This window comes from Eptatretus burgeri, chromosome 8, assembly GCF_056783735.1.
Source record: "Eptatretus burgeri isolate ZD-2024b chromosome 8, Ebu_testis_v1, whole genome shotgun sequence".
In the NCBI taxonomy this organism is placed as follows: domain Eukaryota; kingdom Metazoa; phylum Chordata; class Myxini; order Myxiniformes; family Myxinidae; genus Eptatretus; species Eptatretus burgeri.
This window is the reverse complement of record NC_140968.1, coordinates 32,952,538-32,961,608: the sequence shown is the minus strand read 5'-3', so window position 1 is coordinate 32,961,608 and position 9,071 is coordinate 32,952,538. Positions and strand designations below refer to the sequence as shown.

Below are 9,071 nucleotides of genomic sequence, written 5' to 3'. Positions count from 1 at the left end.
AGAATGGAGAGAAGAAACGCTGTAACAGTTGGATTTTTTAGGCAAGGTATGAAGGAAAGGTCGAATTGAGAGCAGTCTGTTTAAATAGCAGAAGAGTAGTGCATTCTGATCCTGTAAAGAGTACCACACGTGTGAAAGAAGATGAAGCATTATAAGAGATCGTTTTTGTTATTATTATTAATGTTTGAGTTTTCAACAGATTAGGTCATGGAAGTGTTGTCGAAAAAATCGAGGAAGAAGAAGAAGAGGAGGAAGAAGAAGAAGAAGAAGGAGAAGAAGGAGAAGGAGAAGAAGGAGAAGAAGGAGAAGAAGGAGAAGAAGGAGAAGAAGGAGAAGAAGGAGCAGAAGGAGCAGAAGGAGCAGAAGGAGAACAAGAAGAATCGGAAAAGGTTTCGTTTTTTTTTTTTTTTAAAGATAAGAAATGGAGTGATTAGTTGGGATGGGGGACGTAAAGAAAGTGGGAAGAATAGAAATTGAAGATAATGGGGAGAAAAAACAAATAAACACGATCGTACACCGATGGGAACAAAGGGTAGGCCTCAAGCCTCAAGGATAGGCCTCAAGCACCCAATAAGACAAGTTCGACGAAATCTCACAAAATAGCACAATTTTTGAAACAAAACTGAACTCGAAACACACAGTAACATGTTGGTGAGAAAATAAACAGTTAAAACGGGACAGATAACGACTGGAAACTTCACTTTGAGATCTTCAGCAGGGAACCCCAAGGAGACTTTCCAATGCTCCAAACCCAGAACCGGAATTCATCCAGCAAAGAAGTTTAAATTGTATCTTTTGGTAAATTCTGGGATCTGAGGTTCAAGATTGGCATTGGGTTTGGTTTGCTAAACTCACATGTCGTGTGTTGCGTTGTCCATTGTCTACAAATGATTGTCCTTGTAATTCACGTCAAAGTACACTTTATTATTACTCTTTCGTATGCAGCCTGGGGTTGCTGACTGCATCATTGTTGGTAGCGCAGTTGTGCCGCTGATGCAGTGCCCCCTGATCCCAATAATCTAATGCTCATTTTTCCGACCTCGGAAGAATGACAGGCTGAGTCAACCCACCTGATCTTATGTTAATGGCAAGACAAGGGCTCGATCTAGCCGTGAAGTGAGCCTCCTTAACCATGAAGCCAACACCAGCTTGTCAAAGTACACTGATATCTCCTAACATCTTGTCCAAAATGTTCCTAATGTACAACTTCCTCCCAGAACCTTCCGTACTGTAACAAAGAATGCCAAAATATCAAAACTGCAAATAGTTTTTAAAAGCACTAATAATGCATTCATCTATCTATAATTCCAGCAATGTGTGTGTGTGTGTGTGTGTGTGTGTGTGTGTGTGTGTGTGTGTGTGTGTGTGTGTGTGTCTGTGACCGCTGTTTCTCGACAACCACTGGTCCGATCTAATTGAAACTTGCCAGGTATATTGCTGGTGACCTGAGTATGTGCCTTTTCAAGGTTTGATATCAATCGGACAAGTGTTTCCCAAGTTATGGCCATTTATTTAACAAACCAATAACAGGACACTTTGCTGCGTAGGCGTGGCGATGGGGAAAGGGCTCCATTTAGTTACCAATGACAAGACACGTTGCTGCGAAGGCGTGGCTGATGGGGAAGAGATCCTCAGCCGTATTCCCCATTACGAGTTATAACGTACGGACTTCCGGATGGTGATGACTCACTGTATTCTAATAATTTCTCGATTTCTGATGCGCATTTATAGATAAACACAATGCCCCAATCCAGTCGTCGTTTAGGGCCCTGTCATACCTTGACGTTTTAGCCAGCGTATGGCAACATATCAAAATGTATGTAAAACGCTGGCGTACGCTGAACTATTGATGTTTTTTTCAGTTTTGGGGATATTCATAACGCGTTGGACATATGCTTAACGTGTTAGTAATGTACACATAACGTTTCGATAACTTATAGATAACTTATACCAACGAATGCTTAGCGTGTTGTCGGCGTTCACAACTTATGCCCAACGATAGTCTAACTTATGCATAGCGCGGCGGCGTATCGCCGACGATCACGTGGCGTAGCCTATTAAAAGGCTGCCGCTCGACGATTCAAATCATAACCACATGAGACATCGAAGTGTCAACATCACCGTCATGCCGAAGAAAACTTCGAAGAATGCTGCAAAGAAGTCTCCTGGCCGTGGCCGTGGACGCGGACGCAAGGAGGATCCATCATCACCCACACCCTCCCCATCACGCTCACCTACTACTGCTGACATGGACCTACTACTACTACTACTACCACTACTACTACCACTACTACTACTACTACTGACACACTCACCTACTACTACTACTGATACTACTGACATGGACATCTACTCAACATGGAGTCTGGAACACTGAGGGGTTCCTCCTGTGAAGCCCATTTTTATATACCAATTCCCCTAAACGCTGCCAATACGCCATTATACGGTAGCTGTAAGTTAGAAACACGTTCAGTAAGTTCTGTGGTCGTCCAGAAGACGTCAAATACGTCTACATACGTCGATACGCGTTGCAGATACGTTACACATAGGTTCAAAGCACGTTACTCATAGGTTAGAAATAAGTTCCGGGTACGCTAGACATTACCTCGATGTATTTCGACTTATGAGTAACTAACAAGTAACGTGTGTCGACGTGTGTCAACGATCGCATAACGTGCTAACAACTTATGGCCAGCGTATGCGGAACGTATGAGTCATACGCCGAGCATGTTGGAAAATTTTGAGCAGGCTTAAATTTTGTCGACGAGCTCGGCGTACCACGACGTATGCCAGCGTGCTTCAGCGTGCTCTTAACGTATACAAAACTTACCCATAACGTATTCGACGTGTGCCAGCGTATTCGCCAAATTTTTCATTTGTCGGCATATGCTGGCTAAAACGTCAAGGTGTGACAGGGCCTTTACGAGAGCGAAGGAACGGCCTGTGTAGTTGTTTGAATGCTTTTTTGTTGTTTTTTTGGGGGGGTTGGGGATTTGCACGTACGGCCACACGAGAGTGAAGGAACGGCTTGTGGGGGGAGGGGGTGTTGTTTCTGGCATGCGGTTTGAAATTTTAAAAATAATTTTTGCACGTACGGCTGGGCACGTACTAGTAATTATAATTATTAGAAACTCCCGCTCACTCGGGGAGCGACCGAGGGGGGAGGGCAGGGGTGGGGGGGGGGGTCATGCTATTATCTTGACGATAATTAGTACCGTGGTAAAGTGCATACTGCTTATGTGTAGATATTATACATCGTTGTTAAATATAGCTTGGATAATTCAAAATGCATCAACCCGCTCCCTCCCCCCCCCCATTCCCCAAAGGAAGAAAATGTTAAGATGGGTGTAAGTAAATAAATAAATAATATGCAGGTGGAGGGAGTGGGGTGAGGAAGGGGGAGTAAATTAATTAATGGTCCGACAAAGGAGTGACAAGTAGAAAAAGGAAACCGACAATGCTTTATGGAAAAACAATAATTTCTGGACACAGATAACAACCTTTAACCCCACAATCACTCATGGGATAATACGTTTTAGAAGTGGAATACAAACGTGGAAATGATAAAGAAACATCGAATGATTTGCAAATGTTGTCTCGATCTCTCTCGTTCTCTCTCGTTCTCTCTCTCGTTCTCTCTCTCGTTCTCTCTCTCGTTCTCGTTTTCTCTCTGTATCTCTCTCTCGATCTCTCGATCTCTCGATCTCTCGATCTCTCGATCTCTCGATCTCTCGATCTCTCTCGATCTCTCTCTCTCTCTCTCTCTCTCTCTCTCTCTCTCTCTCTCTCTCTCTCTCTCTCTCTCTCTCTCTCTCTCTCTCTCTCTCTCTCTCTCTCTCTCTCTCTCTCTCTGTCTCTCTGTCTCTCTGTCTCTCTCTCTCTGTCTCTCGATCTCTCTCGATCTGTCTCTCGATCTCTCTCTCGATCTCTCTCTCGATCTCTCTCTCGATCTCTCTCTCTCGATCTCTCTCTCGATCTCTCTCTCGATCTCTCTCTCTCTCTCTCTCTCTCTCTCTCTCTCTCTCTCTCTCTCTCTCTCTCTCTCTCTCTCTCTCTCTCTCCCTCTCCCTCTCTCTCTCTCTCCACTTGAACTCACGTGCTCATGTAAAAGGGCAGGTGGTTGTAAAATATAAAGTAAAAGTTTATTTTTTTTACTAATCGTTTTGTATACACCAAACATTGCTCCACAAATCACCTTTGCAGCTGCACAAAAAGACATGGGTCAAGTCCGTCGGATGCCAAATGGAAGCTTTAGGACATCTTCTGAGATCGGGACTGATTTGTACTGAGAATGGGGAACGACTTGGGAGGATGTACAGGGGCTTAGGAAAGCTTGTTATTGATGCTGTGAGTGATGCAGCGAACACTGACACACTTGTATGTTCGTAATTCCTTCGTGTATTATCTGCTTGAATACATGCAAGTTGCGATGCTCTCTGCCACCTGCACCCCGTGGAGGTGTTGCAGACCAACAATCAATAACCACGGATCATTTCAGCGACACAAGAGGTCAGCTGAGCGATGTTCACCATTAAGTCACTGCTTGGGTAACAATGTCTTTGCAGTTGCAAGCAAAGGTGGATGGCAGCCATTATCGACTAGATTCACACAGAATACATTTGAGATAAAGTTTTCGGGTTTACAACCATGCACGACATATCACTCCACTGCTCCACAGAGTACAAGCTTCAAATGATCGATTTTATTGGTCGTATCTCTCTCTCTTCTCTTCTCTCTTTTCTCTCTTCCTTCTCTTCTCTCTCTTCTCTTCTCTCTTTTCTCTCTTCCTTCTCTTCTCTCTCTTCTTTCTTTCCTCTCTTCTCTCTCTTCTCTCTCTCTCTCTCTCTCTCTCTCTCTCTCTCTCTCTCTCTCTCTCTCTCTCTCTCTCTCTCTCTCTCTCTCTCTCTCTCTCTGTATTTGTACATATCTCTATCTATCTCTCTATCTCTCTCTCATCCCCCCTCTCTCTCTCATCCCCCACTCTCTCTCATCCCCCCACTCTCTCTCATCCCCCCTCTCTCTCTCATCTCCCTCTCTCTCTCTCTCTCTCTCTCTCTCTCTCTCTCTCTCTCTCTCTCTCTCTCTCTCTCTCTCTCTCTCTCTCTCTCTCTCTCTCTGTATTTGTACATATCTCTATCTATCTCTCTATCTCTCTCTCTCATCCCTCTCTCTCTGTATTTCTACATATCTCTATCTATCTCTCTGTCTCTCTCTGTATTTGTATATATCTCTATCTCTCTCTTTTCCCTCTCTTCCCTCTTTTCTCTCTCTTCCCTCTCTCTTCTTTCTTTCCTCACTTCTCTCTCTTCTTTCTTTCCTCTCTTCTCTCTCTTCCCTCTCTTCCCTCTCTTCTCTCTCTTTCCTCTCTTCCCTCTCTTCTCTCTCTTCCCTTTCTCTTCTCTCTCTTCCCTCCCTTCCCTCTCTCTTCTCTATTCCCTTTCTCTTCTCTCTCTTCCTTCTCTTTCCACTCTTCTCTCTCTTTCCTCTCTCTTCCCTTTCTCTGCTCTCTCTTCCTTCTCTTCCCTCTTTTCTCTCCTCTCTCTCTCTCTCTCTCTCTCTCTCTCTCTCTCTCTCTCTCTCTTTCTCTCTCTCTCTCTCTCTCTCTCTCTCCCCTTCCTCCTTTCTTCTAAACTATCGTGTTTGGTCATGGTATGGCCTACAAAAGCACTTTTACTAAGAGCTATTGCAGCATTTTGCAAATATTATCTTTTGTTAACTAGGCCGCCATGGCTGAGTGCGGGAGCCTGACGCTTTGGCGTAGCGATCCTGATGAATGAAGTTACCTCGAGCACTGTATTACGGAAAAGGGCACAAGGAGGTAGATGGTGCGCCACGCGCTCCCGCACACCATCCTTCATCCAGTACTGGCGTCCTGCCAGCTTAATCGGGGCCTGCTCTGGGAATGAAGAGCTGCCCATTATGCAGGTGTTGCAAACACACCACAAATTCCTCCTTTTCCCATGGTTTTTATTTTAAAAGATACAGTCTTTTATGATTTCGACTTTAATTTTGTTGATATAATTTATTATTATTTGCCCTGATTATTCCTTTTATAGTTTTTCTTTCCAGAATTGCTCATCCGTAAATCCCAACATTAATCGATGCATGCCAGAACCTTGCCAATTCCAAATGAACCTTTTAGTTTTATACCTTTACACTTATCATAGAGAGGATTAATGACACGACTAAATACACCACGTGAAACACTTCTTGGAGTGTTGCCATTTTGATCTCAGGGGCAAACCGAGAGAGGACAACCCAGAAAGACAGCAGTGCAGTTATAAAAAGTAAACAGAGAAAAGGAATAAAAGATGAACTGAGGGATACTGACGAATGACCAAACCCAGTTGACATGGCACTGGGGAAAAGCAAATGAGTCAACCTCACTGAGGATCCCAATGAACCCTCGGTAGCAGTGCCTGCAGGTGCCGCCATCCTGCTTTACATTCACTGGTCAGTGAGCGATCACGTCAGGTGATGAGGTACGCAAGGAGTTGAATTCTTTGGGTCTCAATACCTGTACTTCAAAATCTTCCAATCATAACACGTGTATAAAAGAAGCCTCATTTCCAAGCTGGTCTCCAAAGACTGAAAATTTTTCCCCAGCCTGTTTTTCCTTGACATTGCCAAGCTTTTTTTGGGGGGGTATACACAGTCAAGGCTCGTGGAAGAACGAGTACACTGAACGGATCAGGACACACCAGCATAAAAGGAACAGACTTAGAGAGAGGGAGATGGAGTAGGGGACACCAACAGCCAAGTTGAAGGACAAGATAGAGGGAGTACCAACCCCAAGTCCTGAAATTCTCGTGCTTACAAAGCTCCTCGGGAAGGTGTGGTTATGGGGCCCACCCCTCGAGTGAGGCTTGAGCTTTGGTGGGTGCTTCATTGATGATTCCACTCCATTGATGCGTTTCTGTCGCCATGTGCTGCTCATTTGCTGAGTCCATGGTTCTGTAATGGAGTCCACGACCAAGCCCGACCATCTGTGGTGCTTTGTTCTGTCGTTTCTTGCTTGTTGAAGAGATTCGTACTCCCGGTCTGCACTGCTTTATGATGGGCATGATTAGATTAGCAATGACTTCGTAATTTGGCTCTTTGTAAGGTGTAATGTGTTTTCTGCAAGACATTGGCTCATGAGAGAGCAAGGTGTTAGAGGACAAAACTGCAAAGTACCGATAGTGGGGTCATATACGGACAGAACAAGCAAGGGAGAGAACAAACAGGAAAAGAGAAGAGGAGGAAACAGCAACCCATAACTCAGAGGGTTCATTGAGGTTGGGTTCATGGGGAAGAAAATATCTCAGATAAGGTTGGGGATGATGTAAGATGGTGGTGTACCACTTGCTTTTGAAGGTCAGGAGTGAAGAATGCAATTGAAACCAGAGGTTAGTTGATAAAGGTGTGTCACCTTGTGGAGCTTTCACAAGCTGGGGAGCTCTGTTCAAGTTAAATGTTCCTCAAAGGACAAATTTACAAACCATTCTACACTTCCATTTTATGATCAAGGTAACATCGTCACCCTTTAGTGAAAGTCACTGTTTGCAAAAGTCACTTTTGTGTGTTGCAAAAGCGTGTATGGATGCGCTACAAAGAGGTGTGGAGAGAGAGAGAGAGAGAGAGAGAGAGAGAGAGAGAGAGAGAGAGAGAGAGAGAGAGAGAGAGAGAGAGAGAGAGAGAGAGAGAGAGAGAGAGAGAGAGAGAGAGAGAGAGAGAGAGAGAGAGAGAGAGAGAGAGAGAGAGAGAGAGAGAGAGAGAGAGAGAAAATAGGGGTGGGAGGAGAGAGAGAGAGAGAGGATAGGGGTGGGGGAGAGAGAGAGAGAGAGAGAGAGAGAGAGAGAGAGAGAGAGAGAGAGAGAGAGAGAGAGAGAGAGAGAGAGAGAGAGAGAGAGAGAGAGAGAGAGAGAGAGAGAGAGAGAGAGAGAGAGAGAGAGAGAGAGAGAGAGAGAGAGAGAGAGAGAGAGAGAGAGAGAGAGAGAGAGAGAGAGAGAGAGAAAATAGGGGAGGAGGAGAGAGAGAGAGAGAGGGATAGGGGTGGGGGGGAGAGAGAGAGAGAGAGAGAGAGAGAGAGAGAGAGAGAGAGAGAGAGAGAGAGAGAGAGAGAGAGAGAGAGAGAGAGAGAGAGAGAGAGAGAGAGAAAAATAGGGGGTGGGAGGAGAGAGAGAGAGAGTGATAGGGTGGGGGAGAGAGAGAGAGAGAGAGAGAGAGAGAGAGAGAGAGAGAGAGAGAGAGAGAGAGAGAGAGAGAGAGAGAGAGAGAGAGAGAGAGAGAGAGAGAGAGAGAGAGAGAGAGAGAGAGAGAGAGAGAGAGAGAGAGAGAGAGAGAGAGAGAGAGAGAGAGAGAGAGAGAGAGAAAATAGGGGTGGGAGGAGAGAGAGAGAGAGAGTGGGATAGGGGTGGGGAGAGAGAGAGAGAGAGAGAGAGAGAGAGAGAGAGAGAGAGAGAGAGAGAGAGAGAGAGAGAGAGAGAGAGAGAGAGAGAGAGAGAGAGAGAGAGAGAGAGAGAGAGAGAGAGAGAGAGAGAGAGAGAGAGAGAGAGAGAGAGAGAGAGAGAGAGAGAGAGAGAAATAGGGGGGAGGAGAGAGAGAGAGAGAGGGATAGGGGTGGGGAGAGAGAGAGAGAGAGAGAGAGAGAGAGAGAGAGAGAGAGAGAGAGAGAGAGAGAGAGAGAGAGAGAGAGAGAGAGAGAGAGAGAGAGAGAGAGAGAGAGAGAGAGAGAGAGAGAGAGAGAGAGAGAGAGAGAGAGAGAGAGAGAGAGAGAGAGAGAGAGAGAGAGAGAGAGAGAATAGGGGTGGGAGGAGAGAGAGAGAGAGAGAGAGTGGGATAGGGGTGGGGGGAGAGAGAGAGAGAGAGAGAGAGAGAGAGAGAGAGAGAGAGAGAGAGAGAGAGAGAGAGAGAGAGAGAGAGAGAGAGAGAGAGAGAGAGAGAGAGAGAGAGAGAGAGAGAGAGAGAGAGAGAGAGAGAGAGAGAGAGAGAGAGAGAGAGAGAGAGAGAGAGAGAGAGAGAGAGAGAGAGAGAGAGAGAGAGAGAGAGAGGATAGGGGGGGGGGAGAGAGAGAGAGAGAGAGAGAGAGA

The 9,071-nt window shown here is 45.6% G+C and overlaps 1 long non-coding RNA gene across 1 annotated transcript in view; it reads left to right on the top strand.

Moving 5' to 3' along the window:
- The first annotated feature begins 260 nt into the window (after positions 1–260).
- The window catches only part of LOC147021472 (uncharacterized), a 22,561-nt gene continuing 13,750 nt past the window's right edge, over positions 261–9,071 (top strand). The window contains exons 1-2 of the long non-coding RNA XR_015061373.1: positions 261–389; positions 5,721–5,925. This is a non-coding gene — a long non-coding RNA (uncharacterized LOC147021472). The remainder of the gene's footprint in view (positions 390–5,720; positions 5,926–9,071) is intronic.